Source organism: Octopus sinensis, linkage group LG20 (genome assembly GCF_006345805.1).
Source record: "Octopus sinensis linkage group LG20, ASM634580v1, whole genome shotgun sequence".
NCBI classification, from domain to species: Eukaryota; Metazoa; Mollusca; class Cephalopoda; order Octopoda; family Octopodidae; genus Octopus; species Octopus sinensis.
This window is the reverse complement of record NC_043016.1, coordinates 15,342,944-15,362,727: the sequence shown is the minus strand read 5'-3', so window position 1 is coordinate 15,362,727 and position 19,784 is coordinate 15,342,944. Positions and strand designations below refer to the sequence as shown.

Here is a 19,784-nt window from a genome sequence, read left to right as displayed (position 1 = left end):
GTGCAACCCATGTAAGCATCAAAAAGTAGACATTAAAACAGATAGTAATGATATGCATGTGCTTACAATATATACATATCATCATCGTTTAACGTCTGTTTTCCAAGCTAGCATGGGTTGGATAGTTCAAACAGGATCTGGGAAGCCAGGAGGCTGTTCCAGACTCCAGTCTGATTTGGCAATATTTCTATAGCTTGATGCCCTTCCAAACGCCAACCACTCCGTGAGTGTAGTGGGTGCTTTTTACGTGCCACTGGCAGAGGGGCCAGAGAAGGCTGGCAAACAGCCACTATCGGTTGGTGCTTTTACATGTCACCGACATGGACGCCAGTCAGGCGGCACTGGCATCAGATACGTTCGAATGGTGCTTTTTACGTGTCACCAGCATGGGTATCTTAACTACATTAGTGAAAAATGGTTGAGAACCACTGGAATGCATTTTTACCAAGAATGGGTCAAGAGTTAAAAAGCATTTTTATTTTATTATTTACCTATTTATTTGTTTATTTGCTACTAGAGTGGCTGGACTTTATTTTGTAAAAGCAGTTTTGCTGCCAGCTGATTAAGACATCATTAGAGCAGCTTTAATGAAATAACATGAGCTTTTATATCAAACAGATGTGATCAACCCACACTGAACACCTTTTTGATCTCCATGTGTCTAACACACGTGGACATGCCTACAAAGTCAGAAAACAACACAGCTCCCATGACTTTCGGAAACATTTCTTCACGCTCAGAGTTGCTGAAGCATGGAATAAACTGCCTGCATCAGTTGCTGACTGCCATGACACTGCATCCTTTAAGGCCCTCATGCTTTCCGAAATCCGCCAAAACTACACCTGATTATATATACACTTTAGATGAGTTGTAGTGCACCTGAGCACTGTACACAATTATTATTATTATTATTATTATTATTATTATTATAACCCATTATAAACTTTACATCAATCTTACGTCAAATTTACTATTAGGTCACGCTGACCTTTTTATTACATATTTATATTGCAAAACGTTTATTTGGGCTCAATTTGTAATGAATTAAAACCATTTTTGTTTTGCTTCACCCTACTACCCACCACTATATAATGCTGCTACATGTTTTAGCGAATCATGAAGTACAACAAACGGGCTCAATAGGAAGCGTGGTGCTTATTTAAGATTAAGACACTTAAAAGCACAGGAGTGGCTGAGTCGTAAGAAGCTTGCACTGCAACCACATGGTTCCAGGTTCAGTCCCACTGCGCGGCATCCTGGGCAAGTGTCTTCAACTGTACCTCGGGCCTACCAAAGACTGTGCACAGATCTGAGAGATGGAAACTGAAAGAAGCCTGTTGCACACGCACGCGTACACATGTGTGTGTCAGTTCCCCACCTCTCTCCACCACTTGACAACTGGTGTTGGTGTGTTTACATCCCTGTAACTTAGCAATTCAGGAAAAGAGACCAATAGAGTACCAGGCTTTAAAAAAAAAAACATAAGTACAGGAGTCGATTCATTTGACTAAAAATTCTTCAAGGACAGTGCTCCAGCATGGCCACATGACTGAAACAAGTGACAGATAAAAGAAGTATAAGGTTTCTTGCTTCTGAATACACAACTAAAACTCTTTAAGCTTTACAAATGCTTTAACCTCATAATTCGATAATCTTTCATAGTTATAAGCTTTCTCTTTAAGGCCAGGAAATAGATTTTTATTACAAACAATCAACACAAAATGATGCAACATCATCATCATTTAACATCCACCTTCCATGCTGGCATGGGTGGTGGAATGGTTTGACAAGAGCTGGCCAGGCAGAAGCCTGCACCAGACTTCTGTGACTGTTTTGGCAGGAATTTTACAGCTGGATGCCTTTCCTAACACCAACCACTCAACGGAGTGGACTCAGTGCTTTTTACGTGGCACAAGCACAGGCTAGGTCAATTCTGGCAAGGTTTTTACAGCTAGCTGCCCTTCCAAACCCTGACCACTTTACAGTGTGGATTGGGTGCTTTTTAAGTGGCACTTGCACTGACAGGGTCACCAAGTACTTGTAAGACATTAAGAAAAAAATCATTCTTTAACATTCATGCTCCATGCTGGGTATCAGTTGGACAGTTTAAAAGAACCTGATAGGTCCATGGAATGCCATGTACTCCAATCACTGCTTTTAACTCGTTTTCTACAGCTGGGTGCCCTTCCTAACAGCAATCACTTTACAGAATGTACTACATGTTTTTTACATGATGCCAGCCCCCCCCCCCACACACACACACACACACATGTGGACAAATGAAAGGAAAGGGCACTCAACATATTTTGTAGGAGTTATATGTATTATTATTCTTGAAAATAGTCTGAGCTGAATCAAACTGTTTTAAATAATAATTATATATAATATCATTACCATCGTCATCATTTAACATCCATTGTCAATGCTGGCATGGGTTGGACGGTTTGACCACAGCTGGGAAGCTGCACCAGACTCCACTCTGATTTGGCATGGTTTTTACAGCTGGATGCTGCCCTTCCTAATGCCAACCACTTTACAGAGTGTGCTGGGTGCTTTTATGTGGCGCTACATGGACACTTTCATGTGGTGCTGTACAAGCGTTTTTATGTAGCATCACACAGGTACTTTTACACAGCATAGCATGGGTGTTATTTTGTGGTGTCGCATGAGCATTGTTACATGGGACCACACAGGTGCTTGCATGTAGCATCCCACAAGTGGTTTACACCACCAGAAGAATTGGTCTTGACATTCGTGCTGCAGAATACAGGTCTTCATAAGTCTGGCAAAGCAGTCATCCTGGACCTTTGTCATCTCGCCTGAAAGGTTCAGCTTCACCTGTACCCTCTGACGCTGTTTTCATGACTGGTATGTAGGTAGGTTGAACAATCCAGACTCAAGTTATGGGCAACAAGAATCAGCAGTTGCAACACCATATGTACTTGACTATTTTCCCCCATCACACAAGGTCATTCTTCAGTACTTCATCACATGCCTTCCACTTCCTCATGTCCCATCCATTTTGAGAGATCAGCACTTCTTTATGAAGCTATTGGCATCCAACCGCATCACATGATCAAACCAGCACAGTCGTTTCTCTTGCACACAGCAACTAATTCTTCTTCTCAAAACACTAGCACTCTGCTGAACATGTACACTTACATTACACATCCAGCAGAGCATACTAACCTCATTTCTCTCTAGATTTTCCTTGTCCTCTACATTCAGGGCCCACGTCTCACTACTATGTAGAATTTCTGTCTGTATACATGTATCATACAATCTTCTTTTCATTTCGAGAGAGAAACCTTTCATGGCCAACAGAGGTAACAGCTCTCTGAATTTCTTCCATCCTATTCTTATTCTAGCTTTCACACTTTCTGTGCATCCTCCTCCACTACTAATTTGTTTCCCTAGGTTACAGAAATTATCTACTACCTCTGACGAGCCACCAAAGCTTTTGAGAGAATCAATTTCCTGAGTCTCTAAAGTTTTTATGGATCCTTGCATCTTCCTCATTTGAAAACTATCTTCTGATAACCCTCCAATTAACTCACTGCTCCTTTTGTGTGTCTATAGCTTACACTGAGTACACCATATGGAGTTCCCAGCAACACCTTTCCTACAAATTGGACAGGGCCACCTAACTGAAGGCTTTAGGATCCTGTCAGTTTTCTTGCTTACTAGGACTTTGTTAGATTAACCTTAAGGCCCTTACATTCCTGGTTTTGCTTTGACACGTGGAATTTCTTGTCTAACTCTGATATGGAATTCACTATCATCATTTAATGTCCGTGTTCCATGCTGGCATGGGCTGGATGGTTAAACTGATATTGACAGATCTTAGAACAGCATCAAGCTCCAATGTCTGCTTTAGCATGATTTCTACAGCTGGATGCCCTTCCTAACACCAACCACTTTACAGAATGAGCTGGCTGGTTTTTTCATGACACCTGCACTATTCAGGTGTATTCAGCTTACAGAACTATGAACCTGGGGTGAGTCAGTTTCATGCAAGTGGACAAGGAGAGTGAACTAAGAGAAGTTGGGACAGTGAAGGTTGTTGTAGGGAATCTTCATGGCTCCTCACATCTGGTAGGGGAAGGGCAGAAAAAAGAGAAAATGAAGAGCAAGAGTTTCAAGGGATTAATTCATTTTGTGTTCCACAATTAACAAGGTGAGCTGAAGAATTAGTTTTCAAGATTGCATGGAGAGAATGAGGGGGATGAGGAAGCAGACTGCCAAATATGTAGGGTTGAAGAGTGGATGCGCAAGGAACCACGAGTTGGGGGAGATAGAAGCAAGAACAGTGGAGATGATACAGTCGTAGGGGGCAGAGGAGAACGAAAATGGCTGATAGTTTGCAGGAGCTGGGGGGGATGGGAAGCTTCCCAGCATACATGACAACAAACTTTCAGAAGCTCGTGTGATGGGGGAAAAAAAATCGCAGCTGCTGATTCTTGTTGCCCATAACTTGAGTCTGGATTGTTCAACCTACCTACATACCAGTCATGAAAACGGCATCACAGGGTACAGATGAAGGAACTGTAGCAGGATCAATAGAACAGGAAACTTGAAGATTATTAGCCAAGTGATTATGTGAAGATACTAGCAAAGTAGGTGGTGCAGAAGATAATGACCAAAGAGGAGTTTATTATAGTTGTAATCACAGTGAAGAATACGAGTCATTTAGGATGTCATAGGAATTTAGTCATGATACTTGTGTGTCTCTTGTGCTGCATGTATTGTTTTTGTACCAGGATGCAGTGTGCACATTGAAGTCTCCTCAATGATAGAGTTTGTAAGTGCACCAATGTACAGATATAAGAGTATGAGAGTTGGCAAGGTCTGTGCTGGTTTGTATAAAAAAAGGGCCCATACTGTCCTTCATGCTACAAGTTTTTTTTTATTTTAAAATACCTGCATTTCTAGTCGTAACTTTGTAAAGTTTGAGTATCATGTGTAGTAACTATGTACTAGGTGTATGAGACTTCCACCACTATCATTTAACTAGTACTGCCTTACTAAGCATTAGGTGTGTTCTGTGACTAAGTATTAGGTGTCTTCTGTGTTGTGGTTGCAGAAATGTTTTCTCAATTATCATGATCTGAACATCATAAGAGAAGATAACACTGTTTTGTCCCAAAAAGGAATTTAAGCTGTTTTATAATAAGTTGAAGAATCATTTAAAATATTTGCATTAAATCAGTAGTTTACATTATGAACATCTGTGCATGAAATGCTGTGATTTTCATTTTGTTTATATTCTTGCACAACAGGTCCATTGTTCAGAAGAATAGCATTGAAACCCCAAAAGCAGTCAAGCTGTATCCCCAAGGTTAAAAAAAAGAACCAACTATAGAGACACAGCAAGAGCCACCAAACCAAACCAGAAGTACAAGAAAAGTGGACTGGAGCAACGTGAAATGAAGTGTCTTGCTCAAGAACATAATGCATCAGTTAGTCCAGGAATTGAAACCACAATCTTATGATCATATATGTATAATAATAGAGAAATTCTGTCTGTCCATTCATCTGGGATGCTTGTATCTCAGCCTACATTTGCTCTACAAAGATATATTATACCTTTTTGGAATCAGGATGATCCCAGGATTCGAAATCTGCCCTTTATTTGGTTCTTGAACATCCAGCATTGGGATCTGACTTAAAAAGCATTTGGGTTGCTATTTCTAGCAGGTAAAGCTTTGCTGATTCACGCCACCTTAGTTGCCATTTATTGGAAGAAAGGGGGAGATAAATGACAATCACTTCGTAGAGATAAGAACTTTGGGACAAATTGGCCAACAGTTGAAATTCAACTTGGGACTGGAACAATAGAATGATTGCATTACAGAATTCATTCTTATCTGTCCTTAACCTCCAATAAAACACCACCAAGTCATATAGCAATTAAAGACGTATTATAGTCATGCTATTTAAATGTCTTTAGTTTTGGGCCACAGGCCCAATTAGCCCTCTGTAGGAACTAGCTTAAAACTCTGCACAGAGGGCAGATAGCTTTAAGCTAGTATGTATGTGTGTGTATATATATATATATATATATATATATATATATATATATAAAAGAGCATCCAGCTGTAGAAACCTTACCAGAACAGATTGGAGCCTGGCTTGCAAGTTTTCAGTCAACCATCCAACCCATGCCAGCATGGAAGCAGATGTTAAATGATGATGATGATATAGGATGGTGGTGCTACTACTACATCCACAAACATCCTTGAATCAACAAGAGAGCAGCTACAAAGTTGCTCAACTTCCAGAGCTAAATCTCACCTCAGTTTACACCTTACCACTTTAGAAAAGTAGAAAGTAATCTTGAGTGTATCATGGCTGGGCAAAAATGGATAGTCACACCTGTACTCTTTTACTTGTTTCAGTCATTTGACTGCGGCCATGCTGGAGTACCGCCTTTAATCGAGCAAATCGACCCTGGGACTTATTCTTTTGTAAGCCCAGTACTTATTTTATCGGTCTCTTTTGCCGAACCGCTAAGTGACGGGGACGTAAACACACCAGCATCGGTTGTCAAGCAATGCTAGGGGGACAAACACAGACACACACACACACACATATATATATATACATATATACGACGGGCTTCTTTCAGTTTCCATCTACCAAATCCACTCACAAGGCTTTGGTCGGCCCGAGGCTATAATAGAAGACACTTGCCTAAGGTGCCACACAGTGGGACTGAACCTGGAACCATGTGGTTGGTAAGCAAGCTACTTACCACACAGCCACTTAGGTCTGCATGATTAGGACTGGCTTGGCTAAAAGAATAAATATTCTAGATTTCACTCAAAACAAGTGGAAGTAAATGCAGGCCATTTTGGATGGGTTAAAATTCTCACTCTGCAACAACTAACCGAAAGACACACTGCTTCTCTCTTCAATAGATTCCATAGCCAAAGTTATCTCAAAAGGCAAGGATTTCTCTTCAGGGCCAGCTGTACACCTCATACAAGAGTGCTACTCATATATCTGGGATGAAATAGCTTAGAAACAACCAATATCCAAGACTATCCAAACGAAAGACAGTTCGTCTGATTGGTAGCCTTCGTTCACTGAGAAAGACTACAAACACTTGGACACTGACATACAGTGTTCTTTCTGCTCCCTTCCATCATTACTGCAATAGCTTCTGCCACTCTCAGCTAACATGCAATATACTACCTTCACCTAAGCCCACTCGAGTGGCTCATCTTCATATTCTCATCATTTCCATAAATTGTAACATACAAACAAGAAATCAAATTAAACATTACAAACAGGCAGTTTGATAGCAAACTCCCAATCTGTAAGGCAGAAACCGAGTGATCATCATAATCACATGTAAGTAATTTTCATACATTATGATTCTCATACCAGTGGTAGTGCTTCATATCTAAAATAACAACACTGCTTTTACTAAAATTCTCAATGGTAACAAATAATTGGAGAATGATGTAGAGTAGTAGATCTTGTGGTCTCAAGGAGATAATTACGCTCATTTCTTGCTAATTACACAGTACTGGATTAACCCTTAAGCAAAATAAGCATATGCTAAAGGCGTTGGAGAGCAAGAGGAAGTAGAGGTCCACAGTAATAGTAAATGATTTACAGCACAAAAGAAATCACTTTAAACCTGCTAAAATAATATTTGGGATGCCTTTATCTCTACTGAGTATAGATGCATATGTGTTACCTAAGGTTAATTTTGAGGATCTGATCAAAGACTTTGCAATTAAAAAAAGTAGAAAACTTTTCAAATATAAATAAAGTGGAACTATACAAAAATAAACATGGTTCCGAGTTCAGTTCCACTATGTGGCACCTTGGGCAAGTGCCTGCTACTATAGCCTTAGGCTGACCAAAGCCTTGTGAATGGATTTGGTAGACAGAAACTGAAAGCCCAGTGTGTGTGTATATACATATATATATATGTATGTATATATATATATATAACATATATATATTTACTAAAGGGTTAAGCACGTTTCCTGTGGTAGCAAGGCTAGAAAGTAACCTTTTCTTTCTACCAATAGTTTCAAGGAAAAGATGCTTCATGTGAGTTTCTTTGTGATTAGCTGGCACCTAACACTAGAATTTTGTCTACCAAATACCAACTACCAAAAGTACAAGGTCAAATGCAGGAATAAATAACAATTCATTACCTTCTTAGCGTACCCTCACGCACCACTGAAAATAGAAAAGAAAACAGTTTGTCATCATTAAATTATTTTAAAAATACATAACTTCAAATATTTTCTTTCATAAAACAAAATTTACATTTAACAACTGGTGCAGTAAAATGAAAAGTTTACCCAACAGTTTAAGGTTAAGCGTTTTAAACCAACTTATCTGGCTGAAATATTTTACCTGTTATATGCTCAAACTGGCCAAATCCGGCCTCCTACAGCTACCCTAAAATGTTATTCTAAAAATTAAGTCACATCATTGAAATCTCAAAGCTACAAGATAATGCTTGATTAATTGAAAACAACATGGATAGATAAGCATTATTTATTCGCAGGAGTGGCTGTGTGGTAAGTAGCTTGCTAACCAACCACATGATTCCAGGTTCAGTCCCACTGCGTGGCATCTTGGGCAAGTGTCTTCTGCTATAGCCCCGGGCCGACCAATGCCTTGTGAGTGGATTTGGTAGATGGAAACTGAAAGAAGCCTGTCGTATATATGTATATATACGTATATATGTATGTGTGTGTGGGTTTGTGCCCTTAGCATTGCTTGACAACCGATGCTGGTGTGTTTACGTCCCCGTCACTTAGCGCTTCGGCAAAAAGAGACTGATAGAATAAGTACTGGGCTTACAAAGAATAAGTCCCGGGGTCGATTTGCCGCAGTCAAATGACTGAAACAAGTAAAAGAGTAAAGAGTATTATATTGGACAGAGTAATCTGAATGCAAAAGAGTTAAATTAGATTCTTCTCTGAATACCAATAACCTAAACACAAACACATAAACCCTTAAGGCTTTCACTCACAAACTTTAGCCTGATACTCTCCTGTGTAGTGAGGCAGAGACAGATGCTCTTTCTGCCCTTCCACCCATTGATCCAAAACAACATCAAGTACCAGCCAAATGATGGTACACATTTTCAGCTGAGTAGACTAGAGTAATGCGAAATGATGTGCTTTTAATGAGTGACACAATGTACTACACAGTCCAAGGATTGAACCTATGACCCTTTTATCATAGTGAGCTGAACACTCCTAACCACTAAACCATGCATCTTCATATATGTGTGTGCGTGTGTGTGTGTGTTCCGGTGGCACATAAAAAGCATGAGCCGATTGTGACCAATGCCAGTGGCACGTAAAAAGCACTATCCAAACGTGATCGATGCCAGGCCCGCCTGATTGGCTCCTGTACTGGTGGCACATAAAAGCACCCACTACACTCTCAGAGTGGTTGGCATTAGGAAGGGCATCCAGCTGTAGAAACTCTGCCAGATCAGATTGGAGCCTGGTGCAGCCACTGGCTCTCCAGATCTCACTCAAATCGTCCACCCCATCCCAGCATGGAAAACAGACATTAAACAACAACGATGATGATGATGATGATCTTTTGCAATTGATGGACCTGACATGAAGGTAATTACAGATGTTGAGTGGATTCTTAAAAGGGTTTCACGAGACCAAAAAACCTGTTGGATAAGTAGCCAAAGCATTAGAACTTATTAGTCATCTGAAACATCATGACAGAGACGTCCGCATCTTCTATGGATGAAAAGAAGTTCATGGTAGACGAAGTTGCAAACTGTCAAAACTCCTAAGTGATAGCGTACGACCCTTCCCAAGTTCCTTCAGCTCTGCATAGCAAGAATCCGGCTTCCATTATGGTCTTTGGAATTGTTGCAATTGATGGGAAATTGATGCCTCCTCATTTTATTGAAGCGGTTCTTAAAATCAACACAGCAGATTATCTCAAAATCTTAGAAGTTTTGTTGCCTTGGATTAGGAAGCATTATGATCCAAGCCAAATCATATTTGTACAGGACTCTGGGCTCGTCCATTCTTCAAAAAGAGTGCAAGAATTTTTGAAGAAGAAATTGTTCAAGTTTGTCCCTAAAGATATCTAACCCTCTAACTCACAAGATTTTAATCTGTGTAAGTTTTGGCTATGAGGTGCAGCTGAAGCAATATCCAACACAACTTCTCACAACTGTGGGTCTTCACTGAAGGTTTCAATCAAGCAAGCATTCATTAAAATGAAAAAGAAAGAAATTGTTAAAGCAAGCGCATTATTTCTTAAACGGATTGAACTGGTAAAGAGATCAAACGGCAGTCACACTGAACTGAAATAAGTGCTAAACACTCCACAATAAATTGGCAGAAACATTAAATTTGCAGTGTTTGATTTTCCCAAGTTATACCAGTTATATTAAAGATATTTAAATGGTCCCATTTAACCTGGTACACCCTATATATATATATATATATATATATATATATATATATATATATATATATATTATATATATATATAATGTAGATAGGATTAAAATCCAAACTGTATTATTTGATTCCTTTTCTGAAGAATTTCTAATAGGAGATATCTTACATGTTTCTCCTATTAGCAAATGAAACACATGTAATGATGAATAAATAAAAACAAAGAATTTTCCAATCTTCCATTCTGATACACACACACACGCACTCATGTACAGACAGATGGTAAATTAGCAAAATTGTTACTTCATACCAAACAACTCATAGTATTTGGATCCTAGTTGCTTATCCACCAACTTAGATTTTTGTGTTACTAGAGCTTATAAAATACAATACCAGCCAACTACTATTAAGGAAAATGAGTAATGGTAATGCTGGTGGTTTGAAGTGGAAGAAGCTTCAAGTTTATTGTTGTTGATGTTTAATCTCAAATCAATCCTTATTGACCTAAGATCAAACAATTAATGGCATCTCTCAGTTCTCAAGTAAGAGACTGCAGCCTGAAAATTTCGAGTAAATTTTCTTAGTATTGTTTCTTCTTTAAGGGTCAAATGAGGATGTAAAACCCAACGGCCAGAGTATTCCTGTGAGAACTACTGACTCCAAATATTATGAGTTTCAAAAGACTTGATAATGGAATAATCCAAACAAGTTACATAGTGTGTCCAGGGCAAGTCAACTGAAGACAATACATACACACACACAGGTAAACATGTGTACACATATATGCACACACACACACACATATTCACTTTGTATCTTGACCTCACATCTCTATCTATCTATCTATCTATCTCTTTCCAGGGAGTGCAAACCATGTATTCACCTCTTCAGCAATATATTTGAGAAAAATTGTGCACCTTTATTATTTCCCCAACCAGCCTTTTTAAGCTTAACCCTTTAGTATTTTAAACTGGTCATATCCAGCCCAAATATTCTACAAGTTTTATGTTCAAACTGGCCAGATCTGGCCTCTCACACTTATCCTACAATGTCATTCTAAAAATATGTAATTGCATCACCAAAATCTCAAAGCTATGAGATAATGCATGATTAATTCAAACCAATTTGAATAAGTAAGCATTATGCTTGAGAATGTAATCTGAATGCTAAAAGGTTAAATTGGGAAATGGTTAGAATTGGAGTTTCTCTAAAAAGAAAACATATAAGAAAAATGGTAATTAAGGATATCAAATATAAGAGGAACTTTACCATTATTAAAATGGTTGTATGCATGCAACACACAGCCAATTATTTCGCCATTACTGGTCAATTTATTAAAGCACATTATACTAAGTACATATTTTCAGCAGTTAATGGAGAAAGAAGGTTTTGAAATGAAAAGATTCTATGTGTTGTAGGAAATAGCATTTTAAATGCGAGTCTAGGACATTTACCCCCCATGGACAACAGATGATGATTTAAAACTTCTTAATATATGAGAGAGGGCGTAATTAACCGGGGGGGGGGAACTGTCCTATGAGGTAGTTGTTATCAGGGGAATTGTCCTATGGGGGGAGGGGGAAAATAAATCCTCATCATCATTTAATGTCTGTATTCCATGTTGGCATGGACAGGATGGTTTGATACCAACTGATAAGTCAGAAGACAAGCGAGACAAATATTGGAAAATAAGGATGGTATTTCTAAACCTTGCCAGATTTTATTGTAGCCTGGTGCAACCTCCTGACTTGCCAGTCCTCAGTCAAACCGTCCAACCCATGCCAGCATGGAAAGCAGATGTTAACGATGATAATGATGGGAGAGAGAGGGAATACAAAAAGAGACAGAGAAAACAGTAAAATTCTAGATAATATTAAGAGTCCTTTTCAACTCAACATGCATTGTGTTGTGCATACACTGCAATTATAGGAGGAACGATCGTTATGTAATTACTCTCATTAACAATTTGAGACAAGCAGCTGGAGCCCTTAAAAAGTGTGCTATTCTCTAGAAAAAAAATTGCTAGAAAAGAAGTCCTTTTGGGTCAAGCAAGAGGCAGTATTTGTTCGATGAACAAGCATTTGCTCAAATTAAAAATCTTGCTTGAAGTTCTGGATAATGAAAATTGGTACAAGTGATACAATCTTGGAGTCTACTTTCTCGTCTTTTCACTATTACCATTGAATTACCATCCCAAAATTTCACACCTGAAAGATTTCCGTTGGAATGGGAAAACTTGACTTAATGCTTGAATATATTCATATGTAAAGGCCAGAGAGAAAGGAGACATACATGCTCTACTTGATGTGAAATAGTGACACACATGAACAAAGAAGTATGTCAATGAAGGGTGTGAGAAAAATTAGAGGTTATGTCAATGAGAGAAAACTGAGCTAGTAAATAGAGGTAATGGCAGTTGAGTAAAAAGCATATTTATTCTGGCCTGGCAACCAATATGTTCGATTAGTAAATATTATTTATAGATTTACAATAAGAGAAACATCGCTTCCTAATCAGTACAGAGTTACCTCTCTTAGTATCTAGTGCTGAGAGAACAAACAAGTTCAAAATGCATCCATCAGCCCAATAGAGGGCGCTCTGAAATGACTTTGGTGTCTACTTTTTATATACTTGCACAAGTCAAATGGAATTTATAGAACAGTTATTCTACAGTTGGATGTCCTTCCTGTCCCACGTCTCACCTGTTTAAAAGCAAGGTAATATTTCCGCAATGGCCAGATATGTTTCCACAGAATATTGGAAACAAACAACACTGCTTGTGATGACAAGAATACTAATTTGCAACTACCATGCAATAAGGAAACAAACACACACATACATCTATATATATATATATATTATACCTATACATGTTGTGTTGAGGAAAGATCAACAAAAAAAAAGGTACCCCATCTAATGAAAGATAAATATCATTTAATGTATACAGTTTAAAGAGGAGTTCCTTGCTTTGGAGATGTGGGTTTGGACAGGTTTTTATAACATGCCTTCAGGCTCTGAACACATACCAAATTGAATAGACTATGTGCTCAGAGCCTGAAGTTTTCTTGGAGGCACAAGACATGTTATAAAGCCCTGTCTAGAAAGACGTCTTCAAAACAAGAAATCATTAGCAGCTTGTATCTTCTATATTGTGTACATCAAATGATCTACATGTATGCATGTATATGTGGCTGTGTGGTAAGAAGCTTGCTTCCCAACGACATGGTTCCGAGTTCAGTACCTCTGCGTGGCACCTTGGGTAAGTGTCTCCTACTATAACCTCGGGTCGACCAAAGCCTTGAGTAGATTTGATAGATGGAAACTGATAGAAGCCCATCATATATGTGAGTGGTATATATATATATATGACCTTGCTCTAATTGCTGAGTCGCTATCAGAACTGGAGGAGAAGTTTCAGGTGTGGAAACAAGGATTAGAATCGAAGGGCCTCAGAGTCAATCTAGCTAAAACCAAAGTCGTAATCAGTAGGAAGGTAGACAAATCACAAACACCTTCAGGTAGATGGCCCTGCTCGATCTGTAGAAAAGGTGTAGGTAGAAACTCTATAAGATGCACCAAGTGTAAGCTATGGACACATAAGAGATGCAGCATGTCAAAGGAAGGCTAACTAGGAAGATGGTTTTTGTATGTGGCAGATGCTCAGGAACAATAAACACTGAAAATGCTCTGAGACCAACTTCCGTCACTTTCCAGGGAGAAAAACTAGAAATAGTTGATAGTTTCCGTTACCTAGGTGACCAAGTCAGCAGCGGGGGCGGGTGTGCTGAAAGTGTAACTGCTAGAGTAAGAATAGCTTGGGCAAAGTTCAGAGAGCTCTTACCTCTGCTGGTGACAAAAGGCCTCACGCACAGAGTGAAAGGCAGACTGTATGATGCGTGTGTACGAACAGCCATGCTACATGGCAGTGAAACATGGGCCGTGACTGCTGAGGATATGCGTAAGCTCGCTAGAAATGAGCCAGTATGCTCCGATGGATGTGTAATGCCGGTACTCACACTCGGCAGAGTGTAAGTACCTTGAGAGAAAAGCTGGACCTAAGAAGCATCAGTTGTGGTGTGCAAGAGAGACGTTTGCGCTGGTATGGTCATGTGGCGAGAATGGATGAAGATAGTTGTGTGAAAAAGTGCCACACCCTAGCGGTTGAGGGACCTGTGGAAGAGGCAGACCCAGGAAAACCTGGGACGAGGTGGTGAAGCACGACCTTCGAACTTTAGGTCTCACTGAGGAAATGACTAGAGACCGAGACCTCTGGAAGTGTGCTGTGCGCGAGAAGACCCGGCAGGACAAGTGAGTCCACAACCCATGGCCTTCTACATGGGATGAAGCCAGCCTACGTATGCATACCTTCCCTTCTTGGGACACAAAACTCTACTTGTGAAGACGTGTTGAGGCAAGTGAGGATCAGAATCGAAATCGATCAATGGAAATTGCTGATGTGCTACCAGTGCCGGTGGCATGTCGAAACTCTGCTTGTGAAGACCCATTGAGGCAAGTGAGGATCAGAATCGAAATCGATCAATGGAAATTGATCAATGGAAATTGCAGATGTATTACCAGTGCCGGTGGCATGTAAGAGAACTTTCCGTTTCGCGACCGTTGCCAGCACCGCCCTGTTTCGTATCCGTTGCCAGCCCCGCCTGGCCCTCGTGCCGGTGGCACATAAAAAGCACCATCCGTTCGTGGCCGTTTGCCAGCTCTGTCTGGCTCCAGTGCGGGTGGCACGTAAAAAGCACCCACTACACTCACGGAGTGGTTGGCGTTAGGAAGGGCATCCAGCCATAGAAACACTGCCAGATTTGACTGGGCCTGATGAAGCCTTCTGGCTTCACAGACCCCAGTAGAACCGTCCAACCCATGCTAGCATGGAGAACGGACGCTAAATGATGATGATGATGATATCTGTGTGTGTGTGAAGGGCACCCAGTTGTAGAAACCAAGTCAAATCAGACGGTGCAGCTCCCCAGCTTGCCACCGCTAGTCAAACCGTCAAACCCATGCCAGCATGGACAACGGCCAATAAATGATGCTTGTTTCAGTCATTTGACTGCGGTCATGCTGGAGCACCACCTTCAGCCAAACAAATGGATCCCAGGACTTATTCTTTGTAAGCCCAGTACTTATTTTATTGGTCTCTTTTGCTGAACTGCTAAGTTATGGGGATAACAAAAACACACACTGGTTGTCAAGCAATGACAGGACAAACAGACACACCAGTATGGTTGCATTCAACAGCTTGTTAAGCAATTTCAATTCACTGGAAAGGTCCCCTGCTTTTGCTGTAATGTAGTGATTCTCAGAGACACTTACACTAGAATATTGGGCAAATATTTTGTCCTCATCCTCTTTCTTAAGAAAACAAAGTAGAATTTTCTGCAACGTAACTCCACTTTCTTTGCCAGGGCATTGGACAAGTTTTAAATGTTTCAAATCATCATCATCGTTTAACGTCCATTTTCAATGCTGGCATGGGTTGAATGGTTCAACTGGAGTCTGGGAAGCAGCATGCTGCACCAGGCTCCAGTCTGATCTGGCAGTGTTTCTACAGCTGGATGCCCTTCCTAACACCAACCATTCCGAGAGTGTTGTGGGTGCTTTTTACGTGCCACTGGCATGGAAGCTAGTCAAGGCAGCATTGGCATTGGCCATGTTCGGATAGTGCTTTTTACGTGCCACTGACACATGGATTTCAACTGCAATTTCCATTTGATGTTAATGTACTTGACTCAATAGGTCTCCACAAGCACTGCATGTCACTCTACAATCCAAGCAAGTTTTGAGTGGGCTGGTTATGCAACACTGGTGTAGGTTACAGATGTGAACTCACTTTATTTGCCGGGTCCTCTCAGTTACAGCATACCTCCAGGTCTCGGTCTTTTGTCATTGCCTCTGCGAGTTCCAACATTCAAAGGTCATACTTCACCACCTCATCCCATGTCTACCTCTACCCTGGATTCCTTCCACTGTTTGGGAGTGGCACTTCTTCACACAGCTCTCCTCATCCATCCATAATACATGACCATACCAACACAAACGTTCCTCTTGCATGCCACATCCAACGCTTCTTATGTCCAACATTTCTCTCAGGGCGCTTACACTCTGTCGTGTGTGCACTTGTCCTATTTCCAATCCTTACAGCATAGTGTCACCACCACTCCTTCGATAAACTGTCATAATGTATCCTGGATATGAATGGAATTATAATAAGTAACTAACAGAGTGGAAGAGTACCTTTTTGGTCAGGAGCAAGACCCAATTGCACGTCCATAAGAATCTGTAAATATGCATCTATCAGGAAAATGTATCTTTTACTTCACAAAATATGTTTATGAAGGCTGGAGTGTGTGTGAGAGACAGATCGAAGACAGATTTGTTTTCAATCTAAACAACGGCAGCAATTCGTTATCGATATTGATAAACGAACGAGGAGGGTTGTGTTGGCATGTGCTGGAAACAACAGCCATATATCTTAAATCAATGAATTTCGTCGCCCAATAAAAATATTAACGATATTTTTTGAATATTTTCTTTATTTTTTTTTTTACCAAAAAGGCTTCTCCCATGGTTTTGAAGGGCCAAAAACAACAAAAACAAAACAATAATATGCCTAAATCGGTCTAGACTGGGATATGAGGGTGCGTGGAGTGTGGGTCGTATTGTAAAAATTTGCGAAATATTTTTTCATAAAAGGATGCCCCAGCTTGTCGGAGGCTGTGATATAAATTGGGGAAAAAATCCTCGACACCAGTGCGTAATTGGTACTTAATTATTCGACCCCGAAACGATGAAACATTGATCCCCCATTTCTGGTTTATGTGTAAATTTCTGGTTTACGTGTAAATTTTTGTGTAAATTTGTTCCGACAAGGGGCAAAACACAGAGGGGACAAAGTATGAGAGACAAAAGTAATTAAGTCGATTCTATCGACACCAGTGCGTGCGTGCGTAACTGGTACTTAATTTATCCCTAACCCTATCTCGTGACAGCCTTCCGGCATCGGTCGCTAGCTTTGGTTAGGTTTAGGGGTTAGGGTTAGAGATAAATTAAGTACCAGTTACGTAATGGGGCCGGTCTAAACAACGGCAGTAATTCGTTATCAATATTGATAAATAAACGTGAATTTACTAATAATCGTAAATTTTAAAAAATCCCACCGTGGGGCCGGTAGGTTGGCCTGATATCGAACTCACGAACGCTACATTACGAACAAAACGATGTTGTCTCATTTTTTAGACGCAGTAAATGATTTCAGCTCAAAAGAGAGCATAGAATTGGCTAAAATTCGAAAAATTAAACTACGTTAAACAAACGAATTACATATTATCAAAAAACCCAAGTGAAAATAATGTTTTCTTTTGACACATTCTACCAGTATACGAAGTTTTAAAGTGTTTAGTTAACTAGAAATTGTGTTGAAATCTGGCTATCAAAAGGAAAAGATGCAATAAAACACAAAAACACAAAGTAAATAATTTTTTTTTAAACAAAGGATCGACAAGTCACGACTAGCTAGCCGAGTGCGCGCACCGGGACCACTCTTCTTAAATATTAGGTTGTCCCAAAAGTTCGTAAACACTTGCGAAAATTGAATTTTTACTCGCCAAGTACTAACAAAAATTATTCCTCAAAATAAAGACCATTATTTTCCAAGACTTTCTACGAACGTTTGGGACAATCTTATAGTATCCGGAATAACTAACATCTACTAAACTATAAATTGCGTTTATAAACTATTTACTAATCTTTCCTGTCTGACAAATTATATAAAACTCCAAAGAGAAATTCTTGATGTTCTTGTCCCAAGTCTAAGTTTAACCTCGATTACCTCCCCTACACAAAACAATGTGCTTTCGACTTGACTTTCTTATATAACAACATTCTTGAATATTCGTTTTGGGATTTGGTTCGCAAGATTCTTTACAAAAGTAAAACACTGTCTTCATTTTTAAAATATTATCGGGAACTGTGCGTTGGGAACGGCTACCTTACGCGTTTAGTCGATCTTCAAATAATCTCCTGGAAATAACACCATGGTTGCTTTAATAAAAAAAGTACTGATTACATAATGTGGTGGTACTCTATGACTTTTGCTAGTAAAGTAAAAAAAAAAAAACCGAAAGAGAAAGGAAAAGAAGCCGGCCGGTCGCGATGGAAAAATCTTTAATGTCTTTGTTCGTAGGTTTGCGGACCAGAGACTAAATAAGGATAATCATTGAAGGGAGAAAGACCAGATTATTCGTTACAGGAGAATGAATTCTCACCTCGGTGCAAACAACGTAGACTTCAAGTAGAGACCGGATTTGTCGGCAGACATTAAGAATCGTTAGTTGTCAACTAAAGTTGTCTTAAGTAAATATATTTAGACAGATAGGCCCTTTGGAATTTCTAGACACTTCATTGTAATATTTCTCGACTTCAAATACGAATTTCTTTTCCGAACTCACAAGTTCCTCGGTTGAAAAGAAAACTTTCGTGACTAAAATATATTTTATAAATAATATTAAAATTGGTTATTATTGAAAAATTATGTAAATGGAAAAAGAAAATCTTACCAGTAAACAACGTGGATTTTCAAGCGTTTTCTACCAGAATCGGACATTTTCTGATTTAGGTGACGAAGCGCACTCGGATATTAATTGCTAATAGAAAGATAAATTAATGAATGAAAAGCGAGGTTCACTTTTTTTTTATATCCGTGTATGTCAATGTATATACAGCCACAGTTTGGTATCGAAGACTTCAATTAAAAAAGTGTTCCTTAATGAATAAGCTTCTAATTTTTTTTATTTTGTACAGAAATAAAGTTAGCATTCATAATAAAGTGATTTTTAATTTTTTTTATTTCATAAAACTATGCGATTCTCGAGTTTAAGAGTTCATTTTCGCGTCTTGTCAAATAGTTTTTACTATCATTTCACTATTGCGGTTGACAGATTCTTTTGTCAAAGTACTGATTTTTTCTTTTTCTCTACGCTATTTTTTTTTTTTTTTTCATATCAGTATATTTATACTAGTTTACCCATATCAGAGCGAAGGTAAAGAATACGCACACCACCCGGTTTTCGACGAAACCCTTTACCTCCGCTTTTATTAGCAATAGGGACGGTAAAATTATCATGAATGGACTGGAAAATGATAAATATTTTTACTCACAAACATGCATGTATATAATATATATATATATAGACACACACACACGCAATATCTTAGGTATCTTTTATTAGACTACGGCCATGCTATCGCACAGCCTAGAGGTATTTTTAGTCGAATAAATCGCCCCAAGTACTTATGTCGTTTTGTTTTATTTTGTTTTTTTAAATCTGCTACTTATACTATTGGACCCTTTTG

The 19,784-nt window shown here is 39.3% G+C and overlaps 1 long non-coding RNA gene across 1 annotated transcript in view; it reads right to left on the bottom strand.

Annotated features, from left to right (window-relative positions):
• LOC115222633 overlaps positions 1 to 19,146 on the bottom strand; it is a 41,387-nt gene extending 22,241 nt beyond the window's left edge. Inside the window, exons 1-2 of the long non-coding RNA XR_003882738.2 lie at positions 18,989 to 19,146; positions 8,178 to 8,202 (exon numbers count right to left, since the gene is read on the bottom strand). This is a non-coding gene — a long non-coding RNA (uncharacterized LOC115222633). The remainder of the gene's footprint in view (positions 1 to 8,177; positions 8,203 to 18,988) is intronic.
• Between the last annotated feature and the right edge of the window lie 638 nt (positions 19,147 to 19,784).